We start from the raw sequence: 18,541 nt of genomic DNA, 5'->3' as shown, positions 1-18,541 counted from the left end.
GGCTGTGGGGTCCGGGCTCAGGGAGGTGTGTACAGCGGCGGCCTAGACGTCGGGGCTGCGGGACCAAAAGGGGACCGAGTGCTGCATGGGCCGGGAATCGAACCCGGGCCTCCTGCGTGGCAGGCGAGAATTCTACCACTGAACCACCCATGCACCGATGGCAGGCGCCTCCACGCAACCGCCCGACAGTGGTCACCGCGTCCGGTGAGGAGCTGCTGCTTGGGACCGGGACGGAGGGTTGGGGGCTGGATGGGCCGTTCCTAAAGGAGAGGCTCCAGGCATCCTGCCGGGGCCCCGGGGATGCGGCCGCGGCCGCCGGCGGGGTGTGTGCGTGCGTGCGTGTGCCCCCCGCGCGGCGCTGGCGCGAAGCTCCGGATCGCTGCACCTGACGGGCCAGCCCAGGCCCCCCAGACCGCCTTGTCCGCTGCCGCCTGAAGAAGCCAGGAGCCGGTCCAGGCTTTGCCCTCACGGGAACCCCAATCAGGCCAGGGGACCTGTGGCTCGGTGGCTGCCTCCGTCCACCGGCAAAGTCCCGGTCGCAGGGGACCCTGTGGGACCCTGTGGCTCGGTGGCTGCCTCCGTCCACCCGCAAGGTCCCGGTCGCAGGAGCCCCGGACGGGTGAGGCGGGCCCCGACCAGCACCGACGTGGGGGGCTGGCCTTAGGCAGCCGCTGCCCACGTGGGGTTCGTGGTCGCGCCCGGGGCTCGGCCATCACCGGCGGGGATCCAGGGGCCCTAGGGTTCTCTCCCCGCCACTCGCGAGGGCCGTGGTCCCGGGACTGTGCTGTCTTGCCACGCCCGGTGACTCCACGGTGCAGTGGCGAGCAGAGGTCTCGACTGCTGTGTTGTGGAGTGGCCGGCAGGCGTGAGTGGTTCGGAAAGGCCCTCCAGTGAAGGGGCCTGGCGGCCACAGTCTGGCACGAAGGGAACGGGGTCCTCTGCAGGGCCGAGAGAGATAGGGAGGCGACGGGCGGGCGGGGGCCGATATTGCCCACGGGAGAGATCCGGAGAGGGCCCGCGTGCGCTCCCCGCCGCAACCGAGCGGGCGCCGTCTTGTCGGTTGGGGTGGATGACGACGGGTGGCCGGTGTGGCGGCGGGGCCGTGCATCGGAGAGTGTAGCCGGGAACAGGGAGCGGGGCGACAGAGTCGAGCGAGAGGGCTTAAGCGTCGTCGCGGTGGGGTCCATGAGGAGGGGCGCTGGTCGCAAGGACAGTTGGCAGAGGGCGGAAGGCGCAGGGTACTCAGGGTCGGGGTGGGGCGGCCATTATCTGCGCGAGTCCAGCGGGTCAGTGAGATGGGGGTGCTGGACAGACAGGAAGAGAGCAGAGCGGCTGTGGTGGGCGCTGGCGGAGCCGGGCCAGGTAGCCTGGTTATGTGTGTGTGGGTGTGGGGGGAGGGGATAGCCAAAAGGTGGGCCTGTCAGGAGTGGGATTCGAACCCACGCCTCCAGGGGAGACTGCGACCTGAACGCAGCGCCTTAGACCGCTCGGCCATCCTGACGGCGGGCCTGAGCGCCTGGCGGTTCGCCCGGCTGGGACCCGGCGTTGGTGCAGGTGTCCTTGGCTGGCACCGTGGTGCGCGGTGCCCGGCGGTCTGCGGGCGCCTTGGACGGACGGGCCTGGCGGGCCGGGAGCGGGCCAATTCCGCTCATCGGTGCGGTCGCATCCCCCACCGAGCCCGGCCAAGTACCACTAACCGTCTGTGCTGGCAGGAGCCCACCCGGCGCATCGTGCTCCTCCTCCTGTCGGCCGCCGTGCTCGCTAGCTCCCTGGCCCCCCTGCTTACACCGACATTGGGATGTCCGCGCAGTGGGAAGCCGGCAGGGCGCACCGGGTCCTCCTCCGGGCACCGGGCACCGGGCCAGGGCGTGGGCAAAGGCCAGGGCCAGGGCCAGGGCCAGGGCCAGGGCCAGGGCCAGGGCCAGGGCCAGGGCCAGGGCCAGGTGGTGTCGGCTTCTTGACAGTGCCTCTGTGGCGTCCTGTTTGGGGCCAGCAGGGGCAAGAGGGCCTGGCTAGGCGTCGGAGAGGGGCCCGGCGCCACGACGGCTGGCGCCGCCGTCCTCGTTAGTATAGTGGTGAGTATCCCCGCCTGTCACGCGGGAGACCGGGGTTCGATTCCCCGACGGGGAGGCAGTCGCCCTCTTTTTGGTGGTGGTCGCCGCCGCAGCTGCGCCCGGGCCTCTAGCTCTCCGGGCCGCCGTTGGCCCTCGGCGCCCCCTGCTCTCCAGTTGGGCGCAGGATGCCACTTCGTCCCTGGCACGCCGTCCTCGCGGTCCCCCGTCCACCCCCCCCCATCCCCAGGCATCCGTGCCTTCCTCCTCTCCCGCGGCTCTGTCGCCACAGACGAGCGCCCGCGCCCCGAGTGCGTGTGGAAAAGGGTTCCCTGCCAACGGGCACGGGCTGGGTCGCTGGAGGGGAGAAGACCCTGTGCAGGCGGACCGCGGTCTCGCCGCCCCGCGCGCCGGTTCAGGGCGTCGTCCCGAGAGGAGACGGCGGCGGCGGCGGCGGCGGCGCCGACGACGACCGGGCGCCTCTCGGCAGCCCGGGGCCAGCGTGGAGCGGCTCTCTCGGCCGGATGGCGTTGGTGGTATAGTGGTGAGCATAGCTGCCTTCCAAGCAGTTGACCCGGGTTCGATTCCCGGCCAACGCAGCGAGTCGACCTTTTGACGGGGCCAACCGGGCCCTGGCCCGGCTAGCTAGCGCGACCTCCTGCTGGCGGGCGGATGTGGGGAAGGAGTCCAGGCTAGGCTTCGAAAGGCAAGGCCAGGCGACGCGAGGCCAAGCAAAGCGAAGCAGGGCGGAGGGCGAGCATTGCATTCTTTTGAGGGTGCCCCCAGCATCAGGGGTGGGTCGCTGGTGACCGGCAGCCCGTGGCGGGAGGCCGCACCAGGTTGCCATGTAAAGCCACTGGGACCCACGGGGGACGGCGCCCGGTGCACAGGGAGCGCCCAGCTCTTGGGACGGAGGCGCTGGCCCCAGATGGCACGCGCACGGGGATGGCAGCCCCATGCTCCCTGGTGGTCTAGTGGTTAGGATTCGGCGCTCTCACCGCCGCGGCCCGGGTTCGATTCCCGGTCAGGGAAGCCTTTCTTCTTCCTCCTCACGCCACGCCTCTCTCTCCCCTTTTGGCCCAAGGCCTTGGTCCGCTCGCTCACACCACGCGGGCCCGAAGACGGACCCTTAGGGACGCCCGCCACACGTGGCGTCCAGCTTCACTGACACTTGCCACTCTGAGCCCTCCCAACATTTATGCCTTTTCACTTTCTCCCCTCGTCCTTGCCGTCGCCCGCTTGCCACACTTCTTCCGGGCCCTGGCCACCACCAGCATCACCATCGCCACCACCCAAAGACACACCTATGCTTGAGCTCGCGGGAGCGCGCGCGCACGGACGCACACACACGCGAGCGCGAGCGCGCATACACACACACACACACACACACACACACTCACACACTCACACACACGCGGGTGCACGCCGCGCTCCGACTGCGATAACTGAGGGGAAATTTGGAACTCACCGCCGGTCAACTTGGATGCTCCAGAAACCCTCTAGGCTTCGTGCCTGCTGAGTCTCCTGCTCTGCGGCGAGCCTGCCATCAGCTTTGACCGGGAGCGCATCCCCAGAACTCCCCTATCCTGGTGGGGGCGCACCTGAGACTCGAGACTTGAGTCTTCCCCCCCCCTCCCCCCCCCGCTCCTTCGTGTGCCTGGGCCCCCTGGTGACAAGCCCTCTCTGTTCTCTCTGTCGCTGCCCCGTGTGCTCAGTGACTGGGGGCGCTCATGGTGGGCACAAGGAGCCGGGTTCCGGAACCCACTCGCTGGCTCTGGTGTCTGGCCCCGGAAAGGTTCTGGATTTCCCCCTCAGAGCTGCTCGGGTGAGGCCAAGCCTGGCGCCTGACACATCACTGCTTCCCATCCTGGGGGATCCCCTCCAACCGGGTCGGCCGTGTGGCAGGGCCCGGATGCCCCGGCCGCCACTGGTGCCAGGGCCTGAGCGTCGGGCGGGGATCTGCGCTTCAGCTGTGTCCGCCGCGGCTTTGGCCGGGATGCCGGCAGAGCGGGTGGCAGCCCACACCCCGAGTCAGGATGCCCGGGAGTGATAGGCGCGGAAAGGAATCTGGAGGGGCCCGGCGAGCCGGAGCACAAGAGCGGCGGCGGAGGAGGCGGGCGGGCGGGCGCCCACTTACCAGTGCCTTGACCCAGGCGGGCGGGAGCCGGTGGCGACTCACGGGTGTCGGGATAGACTTGTAGCCGACCCTGGGTGTGAAAGGAGTCCCGCGGCCCCCTGCCCCCTGCCCCCCCCACCCCGTCTCAAGGGCGAAGGAGCAAACAGAGAACGCCTACCACCACCACCACCACCCCCACTAGGTTGGACTGCCTAGTTTCCCACTCCTGCCCGGCCGCTCGTCCATCCACCCAGCTCTTGATCCCTTCTCTGCCCAGCCCGGCTCGGGACACGTTGGGTGGCCCCTGCCGAAAGCCAGCGGCAGCGCTTTTGAGTCAGTGCTGTAGAGGCTTCCAAGGAACTTTGCTTGGCTTCCAAGGGGACGCCCAGGCAACGGGCACCAATCTGCCCGCCCGCTGGCCCGACTTTCCTCGAGGACGACGGGTACCCTAGCCCGCCGCAGCCCGCCACTGCCGGGATCCCCGGGCTTGCCTTCGTCGGGCGGTGTGGGGGTGGGAGTGGGGGGAGCGGTCTCGGGGAAGCTCCCAAGCCCGAGGGTCGTGGCTGTGTGACAGTGACGAGAGGAAGCGACCATTCTCTCGGGTGTCATCCCTGGCGGTGGTCGGGCGAAGGCCACGGCACGGAAAGAGTGCAGGACGCAGGGTCTTCACGCGCCGTGCCAGGCGCCAGCCGGCTGAGAGGTGGGAGCCTCACTGACACTTGCCACTGACACTTGCGGTAGCCGGGACTGGGGGTTGTGTGGGCGAAGCGCTCGCTGGCTGCGTGGAGAGGGGCAGGGAGTGCGGCCTGTCGGTGAGGCGAGGTTCGGGCCGACAGCCCGCGGGTGCGGAGGGGGTTGTCGTCGGGGCCGCGGGGGGGGGGGCGTGGGGGGGGCGGGGGCTGGCCGGGCGCCCGTGCCGTGCCGATCGGTCTGCCGGGTCCGGGTCTCGGAACTGAGGAGCCCGAAGGAGGCCAGGACGACGGGGGTCCGTGAGCGGTCGGCTCAGGGCCCGTGGGGAAGACCCAGTAGGACTGTCGATGCCAGTCTGCGGGGAGGAGGCTCCCACGGAGAGGATTGGGCGTGGGTCCGAGAGGCCGCTCCCCCGTTGGAGATCGGTGTGCCCTGCATGGAAGGAGGCGAGGAGAGCGTCGAGTGGGTGCGTGGGTGGGGTGGGGTTGGGCGGCGGGGGAGCGTGTCTAGGTGAGGTGTGAAAGAGCGGGTGCGGAAGGCACGTGGGCCGGGGTCCACCGGTGCTTGTGATCCAGATGCAAAGAGCCTCGACGCAGAGTGATTTCGGATCAGGCGACGTGTGCGTGGGTGCGGGTGGGGATCGGTGAGAGTTGTGGCGGGGCTGAGGCCGTTGGGGTGGGGTGGGGGATGAGGAGAGATGTTGAGAGCCACGGCCAGGTCAAGATGGTGCCTGGCATTTTGCCAGAAGGAGCGGTTCCTGCTGCCTCGGGTGCCCGCTATTTTTGAGCTCTCGCGGAGTTCCTAGAGAGCTCGCGTGGGTGGAGTTCGCGGGTTGAGTGCTCGCAAAGTTCCCGAGTGCGGGTGGAGCTCTCGGGGAGTTCCTGGAGAGTTCGCGTGGGCGGCGGGCGGCGTGAGTTCTAAAACTAAAGTGCGTTCCTGCTTGAATCTTCAAGTGGCTCGTGATTTGTGCCCAGCCAGACTGCGGCAGAGAGAGATTTCGAGGACCCAAAGGAAGATGATATCACTGCAAGGCCTCTGGAGTCCTTCGTGGGCTGCAATGGCGGCCGTGAGTGCCTAGGGGGCCGCGGCGACGTGACGCTCTTGGCAGAGGTGCCTTGGTGTCCCATGGTTGATGTGCGGGCGAGGTGCCTGCCGGCTTCCACGGAAGCCGAAATGAGTGTGATGTGATGGAAGCGGAGGCACCGAGAAGTCTGGTGTCTGGCACGGTAGTGGGCCAAGGCGCATGGAAGGAAGGGCGCTCCAGGGCAGAGCGAGCGCGGAGGCTGTGGGGTCCCGGCTCAGGGAGGTGTGTACAGCGGCGGCCTAGACGACGGGGCTGCCGGACCAAAAGGGGACCGAGTGCTGCATGGGCCGGGAATCGAACCCGGGCCTCCCGCGTGGCAGGCGAGAATTCTACCACTGAACCACCCATGCACCGATGGCAGGCGCCTCCACGCAACCGCCCGACAGCGGTCACCTCCTGCGGTGAGGAGCTCCTGCTTCGGACCGGGACCGAGCGTTGGGGGCTGGATGGACCGTTCCTAAAGGAGGGGCTCCAGGCATCCTGCCGGGGCCCCGAGGATGCGGCCGCCGGCGGGGTGTGTGCGTGCGTGTGCCCCCGTGCGGCGCTCTCGCGAACCTCCCGACCCCTGCACCTGACGGGCCAGCCCAGGCCCCCCAGACCGCCTTGTCCGCTGCCGCCTGAAGAAGCCAGGAGCCGGTCCAGGCTTTGCCCTCACGGGAACCCCAATCAGGCCAGGGGACCTGTGGCTCGGTGGCTGCCTCCGTCCACCGGCAAAGTCCCGGTCGCAGGGGACCCTGTGGGACCCTGTGGCTCGGTGGCTGCCTCCGTCCACCCGCAAGGTCCCGGTCGCAGGAGCCCCGGACGGGTGAGGCGGGCCCCGACCAGCACCGACGTGGGGGGCTGGCCTTAGGCAGCCGCTGCCCACGTGGGGTTCGTGGTCGCGCCCGGGGCTCGGCCATCACCGGCGGGGATCCAGGGGCCCTAGGGTTCTCTCCCCGCCACTCGCGAGGGCCGTGGTCCCGGGACTGTGCTGTCTTGCCACGCCCGGTGACTCCACGGTGCAGTGGCGAGCAGAGGTCTCGACTGCTGTGTTGTGGAGTGGCCGGCAGGCGTGAGTGGTTCGGAAAGGCCCTCCAGTGAAGGGGCCTGGCGGCCACAGTCTGGCACGAAGGGAACGGGGTCCTCTGCAGGGCCGAGAGAGATAGGGAGGCGACGGGCGGGCGGGGGCCGATATTGCCCACGGGAGAGATCCGGAGAGGGCCCGCGTGCGCTCCCCGCCGCAACCGAGCGGGCGCCGTCTTGTCGGTTGGGGTGGATGACGACGGGTGGCCGGTGTGGCGGCGGGGCCGTGCATCGGAGAGTGTAGCCGGGAACAGGGAGCGGGGCGACAGAGTCGAGCGAGAGGGCTTAAGCGTCGTCGCGGTGGGGTCCATGAGGAGGGGCGCTGGTCGCAAGGACAGTTGGCAGAGGGCGGAAGGCGCAGGGTACTCAGGGTCGGGGTGGGGCGGCCATTATCTGCGCGAGTCCAGCGGGTCAGTGAGATGGGGGTGCTGGACAGACAGGAAGAGAGCAGAGCGGCTGTGGTGGGCGCTGGCGGAGCCGGGCCAGGTAGCCTGGTTATGTGTGTGTGGGTGTGGGGGGAGGGGATAGCCAAAAGGTGGGCCTGTCAGGAGTGGGATTCGAACCCACGCCTCCAGGGGAGACTGCGACCTGAACGCAGCGCCTTAGACCGCTCGGCCATCCTGACGGCGGGCCTGAGCGCCTGGCGGTTCGCCCGGCTGGGACCCGGCGTTGGTGCAGGTGTCCTTGGCTGGCACCGTGGTGCGCGGTGCCCGGCGGTCTGCGGGCGCCTTGGACGGACGGGCCTGGCGGGCCGGGAGCGGGCCAATTCCGCTCATCGGTGCGGTCGCATCCCCCACCGAGCCCGGCCAAGTACCACTAACCGTCTGTGCTGGCAGGAGCCCACCCGGCGCATCGTGCTCCTCCTCCTGTCGGCCGCCGTGCTCGCTAGCTCCCTGGCCCCCCTGCTTACACCGACATTGGGATGTCCGCGCAGTGGGAAGCCGGCAGGGCGCACCGGGTCCTCCTCCGGGCACCGGGCCAGGGCGTGGGCAAAGGCCAGGGCCAGGGCCAGGGCCAGGGCCAGGTGGTGTCGGCTTCTTGACAGTGCCTCTGTGGCGTCCTGTTTGGGGCCAGCAGGGGCAAGAGGGCCTGGCTAGGCGTCGGAGAGGGGCCCGGCGCCACGACGGCTGGCGCCGCCGTCCTCGTTAGTATAGTGGTGAGTATCCCCGCCTGTCACGCGGGAGACCGGGGTTCGATTCCCCGACGGGGAGGCAGTCGCCCTCTTTTTGGTGGTGGTCGCCGCCGCAGCTGCGCCCGGGCCTCTAGCTCTCCGGGCCGCCGTTGGCCCTCGGCGCCCCCTGCTCTCCAGTTGGGCGCAGGATGCCACTTCGTCCCTGGCACGCCGTCCTCGCGGTCCCCCGTCCACCCCCCCCCATCCCCAGGCATCCGTGCCTTCCTCCTCTCCCGCGGCTCTGTCGCCACAGACGAGCGCCCGCGCCCCGAGTGCGTGTGGAAAAGGGTTCCCTGCCAACGGGCACGGGCTGGGTCGCTGGAGGGGAGAAGACCCTGTGCAGGCGGACCGCGGTCTCGCCGCCCCGCGCGCCGGTTCAGGGCGTCGTCCCGAGAGGAGACGGCGGCGGCGGCGGCGGCGGCGGCGGCGCCGACGACGACCGGGCGCCTCTCGGCAGCCCGGGGCCAGCGTGGAGCGGCTCTCTCGGCCGGATGGCGTTGGTGGTATAGTGGTGAGCATAGCTGCCTTCCAAGCAGTTGACCCGGGTTCGATTCCCGGCCAACGCAGCGAGTCGACCTTTTGACGGGGCCAACCGGGCCCTGGCCCGGCTAGCTAGCGCGACCTCCTGCTGGCGGGCGGATGTGGGGAAGGAGTCCAGGCTAGGCTTCGAAAGGCAAGGCCAGGCGACGCGAGGCCAAGCAAAGCGAAGCAGGGCGGAGGGCGAGCATTGCATTCTTTTGAGGGTGCCCCCAGCATCAGGGGTGGGTCGCTGGTGACCGGCAGCCCGTGGCGGGAGGCCGCACCAGGTTGCCATGTAAAGCCACTGGGACCCACGGGGGACGGCGCCCGGTGCACAGGGAGCGCCCAGCTCTTGGGACGGAGGCGCTGGCCCCAGATGGCACGCGCACGGGGATGGCAGCCCCATGCTCCCTGGTGGTCTAGTGGTTAGGATTCGGCGCTCTCACCGCCGCGGCCCGGGTTCGATTCCCGGTCAGGGAAGCCTTTCTTCTTCCTCCTCACGCCACGCCTCTCTCTCCCCTTTTGGCCCAAGGCCTTGGTCCGCTCGCTCACACCACGCGGGCCCGAAGACGGACCCTTAGGGACGCCCGCCACACGTGGCGTCCAGCTTCACTGACACTTGCCACTCTGAGCCCTCCCAACATTTATGCCTTTTCACTTTCTCCCCTCGTCCTTGCCGTCGCCCGCTTGCCACACTTCTTCCGGGCCCTGGCCACCACCAGCATCACCATCGCCACCACCCAAAGACACACCTATGCTTGAGCTCGCGGGAGCGCGCGCGCACGGACGCACACACACGCGAGCGCGAGCGCGCATACACACACACACACACACACACACACACACTCACACACTCACACACACGCGGGTGCACGCCGCGCTCCGACTGCGATAACTGAGGGGAAATTTGGAACTCACCGCCGGTCAACTTGGATGCTCCAGAAACCCTCTAGGCTTCGTGCCTGCTGAGTCTCCTGCTCTGCGGCGAGCCTGCCATCAGCTTTGACCGGGAGCGCATCCCCAGAACTCCCCTATCCTGGTGGGGGCGCACCTGAGACTCGAGACTTGAGTCTTCCCCCCCCCTCCCCCCCCCGCTCCTTCGTGTGCCTGGGCCCCCTGGTGACAAGCCCTCTCTGTTCTCTCTGTCGCTGCCCCGTGTGCTCAGTGACTGGGGGCGCTCATGGTGGGCACAAGGAGCCGGGTTCCGGAACCCACTCGCTGGCTCTGGTGTCTGGCCCCGGAAAGGTTCTGGATTTCCCCCTCAGAGCTGCTCGGGTGAGGCCAAGCCTGGCGCCTGACACATCACTGCTTCCCATCCTGGGGGATCCCCTCCAACCGGGTCGGCCGTGTGGCAGGGCCCGGATGCCCCGGCCGCCACTGGTGCCAGGGCCTGAGCGTCGGGCGGGGATCTGCGCTTCAGCTGTGTCCGCCGCGGCTTTGGCCGGGATGCCGGCAGAGCGGGTGGCAGCCCACACCCCGAGTCAGGATGCCCGGGAGTGATAGGCGCGGAAAGGAATCTGGAGGGGCCCGGCGAGCCGGAGCACAAGAGCGGCGGCGGAGGAGGCGGGCGGGCGGGCGCCCACTTACCAGTGCCTTGACCCAGGCGGGCGGGAGCCGGTGGCGACTCACGGGTGTCGGGATAGACTTGTAGCCGACCCTGGGTGTGAAAGGAGTCCCGCGGCCCCCTGCCCCCTGCCCCCCCCACCCCGTCTCAAGGGCGAAGGAGCAAACAGAGAACGCCTACCACCACCACCACCACCCCCACTAGGTTGGACTGCCTAGTTTCCCACTCCTGCCCGGCCGCTCGTCCATCCACCCAGCTCTTGATCCCTTCTCTGCCCAGCCCGGCTCGGGACACGTTGGGTGGCCCCTGCCGAAAGCCAGCGGCAGCGCTTTTGAGTCAGTGCTGTAGAGGCTTCCAAGGAACTTTGCTTGGCTTCCAAGGGGACGCCCAGGCAACGGGCACCAATCTGCCCGCCCGCTGGCCCGACTTTCCTCGAGGACGACGGGTACCCTAGCCCGCCGCAGCCCGCCACTGCCGGGATCCCCGGGCTTGCCTTCGTCGGGCGGTGTGGGGGTGGGAGTGGGGGGAGCGGTCTCGGGGAAGCTCCCAAGCCCGAGGGTCGTGGCTGTGTGACAGTGACGAGAGGAAGCGACCATTCTCTCGGGTGTCATCCCTGGCGGTGGTCGGGCGAAGGCCACGGCACGGAAAGAGTGCAGGACGCAGGGTCTTCACGCGCCGTGCCAGGCGCCAGCCGGCTGAGAGGTGGGAGCCTCACTGACACTTGCCACTGACACTTGCGGTAGCCGGGACTGGGGGTTGTGTGGGCGAAGCGCTCGCTGGCTGCGTGGAGAGGGGCAGGGAGTGCGGCCTGTCGGTGAGGCGAGGTTCGGGCCGACAGCCCGCGGGTGCGGAGGGGGTTGTCGTCGGGGCCGCGGGGGGGGGGGCGTGGGGGGGGCGGGGGCTGGCCGGGCGCCCGTGCCGTGCCGATCGGTCTGCCGGGTCCGGGTCTCGGAACTGAGGAGCCCGAAGGAGGCCAGGACGACGGGGGTCCGTGAGCGGTCGGCTCAGGGCCCGTGGGGAAGACCCAGTAGGACTGTCGATGCCAGTCTGCGGGGAGGAGGCTCCCACGGAGAGGATTGGGCGTGGGTCCGAGAGGCCGCTCCCCCGTTGGAGATCGGTGTGCCCTGCATGGAAGGAGGCGAGGAGAGCGTCGAGTGGGTGCGTGGGTGGGGTGGGGTTGGGCGGCGGGGGAGCGTGTCTAGGTGAGGTGTGAAAGAGCGGGTGCGGAAGGCACGTGGGCCGGGGTCCACCGGTGCTTGTGATCCAGATGCAAAGAGCCTCGACGCAGAGTGATTTCGGATCAGGCGACGTGTGCGTGGGTGCGGGTGGGGATCGGTGAGAGTTGTGGCGGGGCTGAGGCCGTTGGGGTGGGGTGGGGGATGAGGAGAGATGTTGAGAGCCACGGCCAGGTCAAGATGGTGCCTGGCATTTTGCCAGAAGGAGCGGTTCCTGCTGCCTCGGGTGCCCGCTATTTTTGAGCTCTCGCGGAGTTCCTAGAGAGCTCGCGTGGGTGGAGTTCGCGGGTTGAGTGCTCGCAAAGTTCCCGAGTGCGGGTGGAGCTCTCGGGGAGTTCCTGGAGAGTTCGCGTGGGCGGCGGGCGGCGTGAGTTCTAAAACTAAAGTGCGTTCCTGCTTGAATCTTCAAGTGGCTCGTGATTTGTGCCCAGCCAGACTGCGGCAGAGAGAGATTTCGAGGACCCAAAGGAAGATGATATCACTGCAAGGCCTCTGGAGTCCTTCGTGGGCTGCAATGGCGGCCGTGAGTGCCTAGGGGGCCGCGGCGACGTGACGCTCTTGGCAGAGGTGCCTTGGTGTCCCATGGTTGATGTGCGGGCGAGGTGCCTGCCGGCTTCCACGGAAGCCGAAATGAGTGTGATGTGATGGAAGCGGAGGCACCGAGAAGTCTGGTGTCTGGCACGGTAGTGGGCCAAGGCGCATGGAAGGAAGGGCGCTCCAGGGCAGAGCGAGCGCGGAGGCTGTGGGGTCCCGGCTCAGGGAGGTGTGTACAGCGGCGGCCTAGACGACGGGGCTGCCGGACCAAAAGGGGACCGAGTGCTGCATGGGCCGGGAATCGAACCCGGGCCTCCCGCGTGGCAGGCGAGAATTCTACCACTGAACCACCCATGCACCGATGGCAGGCGCCTCCACGCAACCGCCCGACAGCGGTCACCTCCTGCGGTGAGGAGCTCCTGCTTCGGACCGGGACCGAGCGTTGGGGGCTGGATGGACCGTTCCTAAAGGAGGGGCTCCAGGCATCCTGCCGGGGCCCCGAGGATGCGGCCGCCGGCGGGGTGTGTGCGTGCGTGTGCCCCCGTGCGGCGCTCTCGCGAACCTCCCGACCCCTGCACCTGACGGGCCAGCCCAGGCCCCCCAGACCGCCTTGTCCGCTGCCGCCTGAAGAAGCCAGGAGCCGGTCCAGGCTTTGCCCTCACGGGAACCCCAATCAGGCCAGGGGACCTGTGGCTCGGTGGCTGCCTCCGTCCACCGGCAAAGTCCCGGTCGCAGGGGACCCTGTGGGACCCTGTGGCTCGGTGGCTGCCTCCGTCCACCCGCAAGGTCCCGGTCGCAGGAGCCCCGGACGGGTGAGGCGGGCCCCGACCAGCACCGACGTGGGGGGCTGGCCTTAGGCAGCCGCTGCCCACGTGGGGTTCGTGGTCGCGCCCGGGGCTCGGCCATCACCGGCGGGGATCCAGGGGCCCTAGGGTTCTCTCCCCGCCACTCGCGAGGGCCGTGGTCCCGGGACTGTGCTGTCTTGCCACGCCCGGTGACTCCACGGTGCAGTGGCGAGCAGAGGTCTCGACTGCTGTGTTGTGGAGTGGCCGGCAGGCGTGAGTGGTTCGGAAAGGCCCTCCAGTGAAGGGGCCTGGCGGCCACAGTCTGGCACGAAGGGAACGGGGTCCTCTGCAGGGCCGAGAGAGATAGGGAGGCGACGGGCGGGCGGGGGCCGATATTGCCCACGGGAGAGATCCGGAGAGGGCCCGCGTGCGCTCCCCGCCGCAACCGAGCGGGCGCCGTCTTGTCGGTTGGGGTGGATGACGACGGGTGGCCGGTGTGGCGGCGGGGCCGTGCATCGGAGAGTGTAGCCGGGAACAGGGAGCGGGGCGACAGAGTCGAGCGAGAGGGCTTAAGCGTCGTCGCGGTGGGGTCCATGAGGAGGGGCGCTGGTCGCAAGGACAGTTGGCAGAGGGCGGAAGGCGCAGGGTACTCAGGGTCGGGGTGGGGCGGCCATTATCTGCGCGAGTCCAGCGGGTCAGTGAGATGGGGGTGCTGGACAGACAGGAAGAGAGCAGAGCGGCTGTGGTGGGCGCTGGCGGAGCCGGGCCAGGTAGCCTGGTTATGTGTGTGTGGGTGTGGGGGGAGGGGATAGCCAAAAGGTGGGCCTGTCAGGAGTGGGATTCGAACCCACGCCTCCAGGGGAGACTGCGACCTGAACGCAGCGCCTTAGACCGCTCGGCCATCCTGACGGCGGGCCTGAGCGCCTGGCGGTTCGCCCGGCTGGGACCCGGCGTTGGTGCAGGTGTCCTTGGCTGGCACCGTGGTGCGCGGTGGCCCGGCGGTCTGCGGGCGCCTTGGACGGACGGGCCTGGCGGGCCGGGAGCGGGCCAATTCCGCTCATCGGTGCGGTCGCATCCACCACCGAGCCCGGCCAAGTACCACTAACCGTCTGTGCTGGCAGGAGCCCACCCGGCGCATCGTGCTCCTCCCTGTCGGCCGCCGTGCTCGCTAGCTCCCTGGCCCCCCTGCTTACACCGACATTGGGATGTCCGCGCAGTGGGAAGCCGGCAGGGCGCACCGGGTCCTCCTCCGGGCACCGGGCACCGGGCCAGGGCGTGGGCAAAGGCCAGGGCCAGGGCCAGGGCCAGGGCCAGGGCCAGGGCCAGGGCCAGTGGTGTCGGCTTCTTGACAGTGCCTCTGTGGCGTCCTGTTTGGGGCCAGCAGGGGCAAGAGGGCCTGGCTAGGCGTCGGAGAGGGGCCCGGCGCCACGACGGCTGGCGCCGCCGTCCTCGTTAGTATAGTGGTGAGTATCCCCGCCTGTCACGCGGGAGACCGGGGTTCGATTCCCCGACGGGGAGGCAGTCGCCCTCTTTTTGGTGGTGGTCGCCGCCGCAGCTGCGCCCGGGCCTCTAGCTCTCCGGGCCGCCGTTGGCCTCGGCGCCCCCTGCTCTCCAGTTGGGCGCAGGATGCCACTTCGTCCCTGGCACGCCGTCCTCGCGGTCCCCCGTCCACCCCCCCCCATCCCCAGGCATCCGTGCCTTCCTCCTCTCCGCGGCTCTGTCGCCACAGACGAGCGCCCGCGCCCCGAGTGCGTGTGGAAAAGGGTTCCCTGCCACGGGCACGGGCTGGGTCGCTGGAGGGGAGAAGACCCTGTGCAGGCGGACCGCGGTCTCGCCGCCCCGCGCGCCGGTTCAGGGCGTCGTCCCGAGAGGAGACGGCGGCGGCGGCGGCGGCGGCGGCGGCGCCGACGACGACCGGGCGCCTCTCGGCAGCCCGGGGCCAGCGTGGAGCGGCTCTCTCGGCCGGATGGCGTTGGTGGTATAGTGGTGAGCATAGCTGCCTTCCAAGCAGTTGACCCGGGTTCGATTCCCGGCCAACGCAGCGAGTCGACCTTTTGACGGGGCCAACCGGGCCCTGGCCCGGCTAGCTAGCGCGACCTCCTGCTGGCGGGCGGATGTGGGGAAGGAGTCCAGGCTAGGCTTCGAAAGGGCAAGGCCAGGCGACGCGAGGCCAAGCAAAGCGAAGCAGGGCGGAGGGCGAGCATTGCATTCTTTTGAGGGTGCCCCCAGCATCAGGGGTGGGTCGCTGGTGACCGGCAGCCCGTGGCGGGAGGCCGCACCAGGTTGCCATGTAAAGCCACTGGGACCCACGGGGACGGCGCCCGGTGCACAGGGAGCGCCCAGCTCTTGGGACGGAGCGCTGGCCCCAGATGGCACGCGCACGGGGATGGCAGCCCCATGCTCCCTGGTGGTCTAGTGGTTAGGATTCGGCGCTCTCACCGCCGCGGCCCGGGTCGATTCCCGGTCAGGGAAGCCTTTCTTCTTCCTCCTCACGCCACGCCTCTCTCTCCCCTTTTGGCCCAAGGCCTTGGTCCGCTCGCTCACACACGCGGGCCCGAAGACGGACCCTTAGGGACGCCCGCCACACGTGGCGTCCAGCTTCACTGACACTTGCCACTCTGAGCCCTCCCAACATTTATGCCTTTTCACTTTCTCCCCTCGTCCTTGCCGTCGCCCGCTTGCCACACTTCTTCCGGGCCCTGGCCACCACCAGCATCACCATCGCCACCACCCAAAGACACACCTATGCTTGAGCTCGCGGGAGCGCGCGCGCACGGACGCACACACACGCGAGCGCGAGCGCGCATACACACACACACACACACACACACACACTCACACACTCACACACACGCGGGTGCACGCCGCGCTCCGACTGCGATAACTGAGGGAAATTTGGAACTCACCGCCGGTCAACTTGGATGCTCCAGAAACCCTCTAGGCTTCGTGCCTGCTGAGTCTCCTGCTCTGCGGCGAGCCTGCCATCAGCTTTGACCGGGAGCGCATCCCCAGAACTCCCCTATCCTGGTGGGGCGCCACCTGAGACTCGAGACTTGAGTCTTCCCCCCCCCTCCCCCCCCCGCTCCTTCGTGTGCCTGGGCCCCTGGTGACAAGCCCTCTCTGTTCTCTCTGTCGCTGCCCCGTGTGCTCAGTGACTGGGGGCGCTCATGGTGGGCACAAGGAGCCGGGTTCCGGAACCCACTCGCTGGCTCTGGTGTCTGGCCGGAAAGGTTCTGGATTTCCCCCCTCAGAGCTGCTCGGGTGAGGCCAAGCCTGGCGCCTGACACATCACTGCTTCCCATCCTGGGGGATCCCCTCCAACCGGGTCGGCCGTGTGGCAGGGCCCGGATGCCCCGGCCGCCACTGGTGCCAGGCCTGAGCGTCGGGCGGGGATCTGCGCTTCAGCTGTGTCCGCCGCGGCTTTGGCCGGGATGCCGGCAGAGCGGGTGGCAGCCCACACCCCGAGTCAGGATGCCCGGGAGTGATAGGCGCGGAAAGGAATCTGGAGGGGCCCGGCGAGCCGGAGCACAAGAGCGGCGGCGGAGGAGGCGGGCGGGCGGGCGCCCACTTACCAGTGCCTTGACCCAGGCGGGCGGGAGCCGGTGGCGACTCACGGGTGTCGGATAGACTTGTAGCCGACCCTGGGTGTGAAAGGAGTCCCGCGGCCCCCTGCCCCCTGCCCCCCCCACCCCGTCTCAAGGGCGAAGGAGCAAACAGAGAACGCCTACCACCACCACCACCACCCCCACTAGGTTGGACTGCATAGTTTCCCACTCCTGCCCGGCCGCTCGTCCATCCACCCAGCTCTTGATCCTTCTCTGCCCAGCCCGGCTCGGGACACGTTGGGTGGCCCCTGCCGAAAGCAGCGGCAGCGCTTTGAGTCAGTGCTGTAGAGGCTTCCAAGGAACTTTGCTTGGCTTCCAAGGGGACGCCCAGGCAACGGGCACCAATCTGCCCGCCCGCTGGCCCGACTTTCCTCGAGGACGACGGGTACCCTAGCCCGCCGCAGCCCGCCACTGCCGGGATCCCCGGGCTTGCCTTCGTCGGGCGGTGTGGGGGTGGGAGTGGGGGGAGCGGTCTCGGGGAAGCTCCCAAGCCCGAGGGTCGTGGCTGTGTGACAGTGACGAGAGGAAGCGACCATTCTCTCGGGTGTCATCCCTGGCGGTGGTCGGGCGAAGGCCACGGCACGGAAAGAGTGCAGGACGCAGGTCTTCACGCGCCGTGCCAGGCGCCAGCCGGCTGAGAGGTGGGAGCCTCACTGACACTTGCCACTGACACTTGCGGTAGCCGGGGACTGGGGGTTGTGTGGGCGAAGCGCTCGCTGGCTGCGTGGAGAGGGGCAGGGAGTGCGGCCTGTCGGTGAGGCGAGGTTCGGGCCGACAGCCGCGGGTGCGGAGGGGGTTGTCGTCGGGGCCGCGGGGGGGGGGGCGTGGGGGGGGCGGGGGCTGGCCGGGCGCCCGTGCCGTGCCGATCGGTCTGCCGGGTCCGGGTCTCGGAACTGAGGAGCCCGAAGGAGGCCAGGACGACGGGGGTCCGTGAGCGGTCGGCTCAGGGCCCGTGGGGAAGACCCAGTAGGACTGTCGATGCCAGTCTGCGGGGAGGAGGCTCCACGGAGAGGATTGGGCGTGGGTCCGAGAGGCCGCTCCCCCGTTGGAGATCGGTGTGCCCTGCATGGAAGGAGGCGAGGAGAGCGTCGAGTGGGTGCGTGGGTGGGGTGGGGGTTGGGCGGCGGGGGAGCGTGTCTAGGTGAGGTGTGAAAGAGCGGGTGCGGAAGGCACGTGGGCCGGGGTCCACCGGTGCTTGTGATCCAGATGCAAAGAGCCTCGACGCAGAGTGATTTCGGATCAGGCGACGTGTGCGTGGGTGCGGGTGGGGATCGGTGAGAGTTGTGGCGGGGCTGAGGCCGTTGGGGTGGGGTGGGGGATGAGGAGAGATGTTGAGAGCCACGGCCAGGTCAAGATGGTGCCTGGCATTTTGCCAGAAGGAGCGGTTCCTGCTGCCTCGGGTGCCCGCTATTTTTGAGCTCTCGCGGAGTTCCTAGAGAGCTCGCGTGGGTGGAGTTCGCGGGTTTAAGTGCTCGCAAAGTCCCGAGTGCGGGTGGAGCTCTCGGGGAGTTCCTGGAGAGTTCGCGTGGGCGGCGGGCGGCGTGAGTTCTAAAACTAAAGTGCGTTCCTGCTTGAATCTTCAAGTGGCTCGTGATTTGTGCCCAGCCAGACTGCGGCAGAGAGAGATTTCGAGGACCCAAAGGAAGATGATATCACTGCAAGGCCTCTGGAGTCCTTCGTGGGCTGCAATGGCGGCCGTGAGTGCCTAGGGGGCCGCGGCGACGTGACGCTCTTGGCAGAGGTGCCTTGGTGTCCATGGTTGATGTGCGGGCGAGGTGCCTGCCGGCTTCCACGGAAGCCGAAATGAGTGTGATGTGATGGAAGCGGAGGCACCGAGAAGTCTGGTGTCTGGCACGGTAGTGGGCCAAGGCGCATGGAAGGAAGGGCGCTCCAGGGCAGAGCGAGCGCGGAGGCTGTGGGGTCCCGGCTCAGGGAGGTGTGTACAGCGGCGGCCTAGACGACGGGGCTGCCGGACCAAAAGGGGACCGAGTGCTGCATGGGCCGGGAATCGAACCCGGGCCTCCCGCGTGGCAGGCGAGAATTCTACCACTGAACCACCCATGCACCGATGGCAGGCGCCTCACGCAACCGCCCGACAGCGGTCACCTCCTGCGGTGAGGAGCTC

The 18,541-nt window shown here is 68.9% G+C and overlaps 16 non-coding genes across 16 annotated transcripts; 9 read left to right on the top strand and 7 right to left on the bottom strand.

The window, feature by feature from the left end:
* Nucleotides 1-82: 82 nt before the first annotated feature.
* Nucleotides 83-153, bottom strand: Trnag-gcc (transfer RNA glycine (anticodon GCC)). The gene has a single exon. It is a non-coding gene; the product is annotated as a tRNA-Gly (tRNA).
* A 1,265-nt stretch (nucleotides 154-1,418) lies between these two features.
* Nucleotides 1,419-1,501, bottom strand: Trnal-cag (transfer RNA leucine (anticodon CAG)). The gene has a single exon. It is a non-coding gene; the product is annotated as a tRNA-Leu (tRNA).
* Nucleotides 1,502-2,058: 557 nt separating this feature from the next.
* Nucleotides 2,059-2,130, top strand: Trnad-guc (transfer RNA aspartic acid (anticodon GUC)). The gene has a single exon. It is a non-coding gene; the product is annotated as a tRNA-Asp (tRNA).
* A 448-nt stretch (nucleotides 2,131-2,578) lies between these two features.
* Nucleotides 2,579-2,650, top strand: Trnag-ucc (transfer RNA glycine (anticodon UCC)). Its single transcript has one exon. It is a non-coding gene; the product is annotated as a tRNA-Gly (tRNA).
* A 361-nt stretch (nucleotides 2,651-3,011) lies between these two features.
* Nucleotides 3,012-3,083, top strand: Trnae-cuc (transfer RNA glutamic acid (anticodon CUC)). Its single transcript has one exon. It is a non-coding gene; the product is annotated as a tRNA-Glu (tRNA).
* Nucleotides 3,084-6,220: 3,137 nt separating this feature from the next.
* On the bottom strand, nucleotides 6,221-6,291 carry Trnag-gcc (transfer RNA glycine (anticodon GCC)). The gene has a single exon. It is a non-coding gene; the product is annotated as a tRNA-Gly (tRNA).
* Nucleotides 6,292-7,545: 1,254 nt separating this feature from the next.
* On the bottom strand, nucleotides 7,546-7,628 carry Trnal-cag (transfer RNA leucine (anticodon CAG)). The gene has a single exon. It is a non-coding gene; the product is annotated as a tRNA-Leu (tRNA).
* Nucleotides 7,629-8,142: 514 nt separating this feature from the next.
* Nucleotides 8,143-8,214, top strand: Trnad-guc (transfer RNA aspartic acid (anticodon GUC)). The gene has a single exon. It is a non-coding gene; the product is annotated as a tRNA-Asp (tRNA).
* A 454-nt stretch (nucleotides 8,215-8,668) lies between these two features.
* Trnag-ucc (transfer RNA glycine (anticodon UCC)) lies at nucleotides 8,669-8,740 on the top strand. Its single transcript has one exon. It is a non-coding gene; the product is annotated as a tRNA-Gly (tRNA).
* A 361-nt stretch (nucleotides 8,741-9,101) lies between these two features.
* On the top strand, nucleotides 9,102-9,173 carry Trnae-cuc (transfer RNA glutamic acid (anticodon CUC)). Its single transcript has one exon. It is a non-coding gene; the product is annotated as a tRNA-Glu (tRNA).
* Nucleotides 9,174-12,312: 3,139 nt separating this feature from the next.
* Trnag-gcc (transfer RNA glycine (anticodon GCC)) lies at nucleotides 12,313-12,383 on the bottom strand. Its single transcript has one exon. It is a non-coding gene; the product is annotated as a tRNA-Gly (tRNA).
* A 1,254-nt stretch (nucleotides 12,384-13,637) lies between these two features.
* Trnal-cag (transfer RNA leucine (anticodon CAG)) lies at nucleotides 13,638-13,720 on the bottom strand. Its single transcript has one exon. It is a non-coding gene; the product is annotated as a tRNA-Leu (tRNA).
* Nucleotides 13,721-14,257: 537 nt separating this feature from the next.
* Nucleotides 14,258-14,329, top strand: Trnad-guc (transfer RNA aspartic acid (anticodon GUC)). Its single transcript has one exon. It is a non-coding gene; the product is annotated as a tRNA-Asp (tRNA).
* Nucleotides 14,330-14,780: 451 nt separating this feature from the next.
* Trnag-ucc (transfer RNA glycine (anticodon UCC)) lies at nucleotides 14,781-14,852 on the top strand. The gene has a single exon. It is a non-coding gene; the product is annotated as a tRNA-Gly (tRNA).
* Nucleotides 14,853-15,212: 360 nt separating this feature from the next.
* On the top strand, nucleotides 15,213-15,283 carry Trnae-cuc (transfer RNA glutamic acid (anticodon CUC)). The gene has a single exon. It is a non-coding gene; the product is annotated as a tRNA-Glu (tRNA).
* A 3,126-nt stretch (nucleotides 15,284-18,409) lies between these two features.
* Trnag-gcc (transfer RNA glycine (anticodon GCC)) lies at nucleotides 18,410-18,480 on the bottom strand. The gene has a single exon. It is a non-coding gene; the product is annotated as a tRNA-Gly (tRNA).
* Between the last annotated feature and the right edge of the window lie 61 nt (nucleotides 18,481-18,541).

Source organism: Ictidomys tridecemlineatus, chromosome 11 (assembly GCF_052094955.1).
Source record: "Ictidomys tridecemlineatus isolate mIctTri1 chromosome 11, mIctTri1.hap1, whole genome shotgun sequence".
NCBI classification, from domain to species: domain Eukaryota; kingdom Metazoa; phylum Chordata; class Mammalia; order Rodentia; family Sciuridae; genus Ictidomys; species Ictidomys tridecemlineatus.
Note: the sequence above shows the minus strand (reverse complement) of the source record. Positions and strands in the feature narration are given on the sequence as shown.